The sequence below is a fragment of the Lycium ferocissimum genome, chromosome 9 (genome assembly GCF_029784015.1).
Source record: "Lycium ferocissimum isolate CSIRO_LF1 chromosome 9, AGI_CSIRO_Lferr_CH_V1, whole genome shotgun sequence".
Classification (NCBI taxonomy): domain Eukaryota; kingdom Viridiplantae; phylum Streptophyta; class Magnoliopsida; order Solanales; family Solanaceae; genus Lycium; species Lycium ferocissimum.
In genome coordinates this window covers 10804571-10808104 of record NC_081350.1, presented here as the reverse complement: position 1 = coordinate 10808104, position 3534 = coordinate 10804571, and the positions used below count along the sequence as shown (strand labels likewise).

General features: G+C 33.0%; 1 pseudogene; it reads left to right on the top strand.

Annotated features, from left to right (window-relative positions):
- Nucleotides 1-2840: 2840 nt before the first annotated feature.
- Nucleotides 2841-3025, top strand: LOC132032209 (U2 spliceosomal RNA; annotated as a pseudogene).
- The last annotated feature ends 509 nt before the right edge of the window (nucleotides 3026-3534 follow it).

The following is a 3534-nucleotide window of genomic DNA, read 5'->3' as shown; positions in this document are numbered from 1 at the left end:
AGACACGACTTTCAAGTCCAATTAAATGCTGCGATAAGAATTGTAATCTACTCCATATGTAATTTAATGGTCTTCTCTTCGAGGCTTTGACCAGAAAATTTAATGCCCTTTACCTCTGCATTAGTAACATTTACTAATGTACTACTCGGATATTCTAATACCTTCAGACAGTACTACTGTACCTTTGTTTTCAAAGTTAAACAAGAAATGCATGTACTATTGTTTAAACTATCAGACATGTACAAATGTTTGTAATCATACTCAATTGTGCATGCAACTGATTTTTCTTCTTTTTTCTTTCTTTTTGGGTTTTAATTTAATCGTATTTTGTCCTTTTCCTTAATATTTACTAAAAGAGGTTGGATTAAATAAATCTGACAAAGCTTGCTTTGCAGAGATTAACCGGAAGTAAAACCCAAACCTCAAAGAAGAATCCTAAGGTGATAAAAAGAAAAGGAAAAGGTCATTTGAAATGCTAGTTTCAAAAGGTTTAGTCTTGAGTTTATTCTATACTATAAGGTGTTGTTTGGTAGTGTGGCATGAGGTGAGATATCTCAGGATTAAGTTTAGGATTAACTTTATACCGTGTTTGACTAACGCTATAAAATTATCTTGAGATGGATTTATACCGTTAACCAAACACAGTATAAATATAATCCCAAATTTAATCCTGAATATCTCACCTAGAGGTGGCAATTTGAGCCCATATTTAGAAAATTAACCCATTTTACCCACATGTTAAATGGTTATACCATATTTCGTAGGCAAATATGAAATTTCTCTTTTTAACCTATAAAAAATATGCAAATATGGGTAAAATATCTAGGTATCATATAAACAACACACTGTACCAATAACAACTCATTTCATTTGAAAATAGATAAATTTCTTTCTTACTTCCTACCCAACCCTTACCACCACCCACACCCGCCATGCCCCCCACCCCACACATTTTTTTTATTTCATATATTTTATTTTTCTTTTATAAAAAAAGAGAACCCTTACCCCACCCCCACCCCCACCAAACCCCCCCCCCCAAAAAAAAAAAATTCAATTTCATATATTTTACCTTTATAAAATTTTATAAAAAATGAAAAAAAAAGTTCTTACCCCCACCCCACAAATTTCAATTTCAAATATTTTACTTTTATAAAAAATTGGAAAATTTCTTACCCCCCACCCCACCCCTCTCAAAAGGCCCCCCCCCTCCCCCCCCCCCCCCCCCCCCAAATTTCAATTTTCATATATATATATATTTAACTTCTATAAAAAAAATTATAAATAATGGAAAAGAATTTCTGTCCCCCACCCCACCCCTGCCCTACCTCCACCCCCCTCTCCCCACAAAAAAAAAAATCAATTTATATATTTTACTTTTATAAAAAAATTATAAAAAATGAAAAAGAAAATTCATACCCACCCCACCCCCTCACCCCCCAAATTTATATGAAAAAATTTAATTTAACTTTACAAAAGAAAAAAATTATAAACATACACTTGAAATAATGGTTTGTATAGTATGGGTAACTCCATAACCAACCCAAATATTTATCACCCAACCCATATTTACCCACATAAAATATGGGCGGTTTGAAACCCAACTCATTTTTGTTCAAACCATTTTCAACCAAACCAAATCCAACCAAACCCACCCATTTGCCACCCCTAATCTCACCTAATCCCATCAAACTTGAGATTATTTTATCCCACCTCCCAAGTGGGATATATAAACTAGTCCAAGAATTATAATTCCAGGACTATAATTTTGGGATAATTTAGTTCACGGACCAAACGACCCCCAATTTCTATGAGTTTCTTGGGTTTTGCCATTTGGCTGGAAAGAGAACATCTCGTGCAAAGGAATGTGATTTTTAATTGGACTTCATGCTCTAAATATTCTAAAGATTTCACATGACCCCTCTACAACAGTTCAGTAAATAAGCATCGAGGAGAAAAGCACAATTTGGCGTAGCTTTAAAAAAAAGGGAAAAGGGTCAAAAATACCCCTCTACTTTGAAAAAAGGGCTAAAAATATCCTCCAAACTTATTTTGGATAAAAAATACCCCTCCCATCGTTGCTTTTCAAATATCATAATCGCTTGTGGAGAATATCCCCAAAATAACCCAAAATCATTTTGAAAATCTTCCATCATTTAAATTCGACCTAATTAAATAATAACTTGTAAAATCCCCTTATTCCCCAATACGTAGGTTCAAGTTTGAGGGAATTGGGGAATAAAGGGATCTTATGGGTTATTATTTAGGGGGGGTCGGGTTTAAATGATGGAGCGGGTTTCAAAAATGATTTCGGTTATTTTGGGGATAATTCTGGCCAAGACAGGGTATATTTGAAAATTTTAAGGATGAGAGAAGATTTTTGACCCAAAATAAGTTTGATATTTTTTACTTTTTCCAAAAAAAAAAAGAGAGTGTGATTTTTGACCCTTTTCCCTAAAAAAAATGCTTCTAGTGATACGTTGATAAAGGAACTTTATTTGGTCTTGTTAGTTGAGCGAGTCAAACTGAAGAAAATCATTTGGTCTTGTTAGTTGAGCGAGTCAAACTGAAGAAAATCATGTATTCAATGGCGTATGTATGATTTTGTAGGAGTGATGTCGACAATAACATATTGTCATAATTCGACTTATACATAAGTTTGGGTGGGAAGGAATGGAGTTTTAAGGAGTATCTTTCTATCTCAATTGACGTTTAATTTATATTATCATTTAAGTGATGCCGATATATTGTATATACACATTTTATTTTTAGAAGAATAAAATATGTTAATTATATTTCTCGCGAAACATTGAGATGACGCCACTTGGTGTCTCAACCACTGCATATTTTTCTCAGCCTTTTTGGTAAGATCAAATGTAGCATTTGTCTTCTCAATTTAATATGTAATGCGTGAATCATTGATCATACATGATATTGACATATTGTTTAAAGAAAGAGAATCAACAACGATCGCTTGCTCAGGTATCCTCTTGGCATAGCACTATTGCCTTGGCTAGGTGCACCCTACCAATTAATTCTAGTACTCTGATATATTTGTTACAACTCAAAGCAGTAGAGAGGCCAATTTGTTACCCCGAAATTGGGTAATAAGTTGAATTTATAAGTGAGGTATAGGATATGTGAATAACTTTAATCTATTTTGGTTTTGAGAGATATATATATGTGGATTCGTGTACGGTGACTTATATATATGAATATATGTGTTAATAACTTAAACAAATATGTTGATATTATGATTCAAAGTTAAATATATATGTATATTATGGTACTATATATATTGATGAATGAATTAAGCTAATGAACACTACAAATCCCACCAAAATTAGAGAGAGAGAGAGAGAGGAAACTTCAATATAATTTCTATTACAATGTTCTAGATCTCGAAAAAACCGACCAATGAAATTGTGAAGCCCCCTATTTATAGTTTCTTTTCTTCACGTTTTGTATACAACATAAAGCCTTTTTAGAATAAAGTAAACCCTAAAGGATAAGGTTTAAGTGACATTTGGTTACACG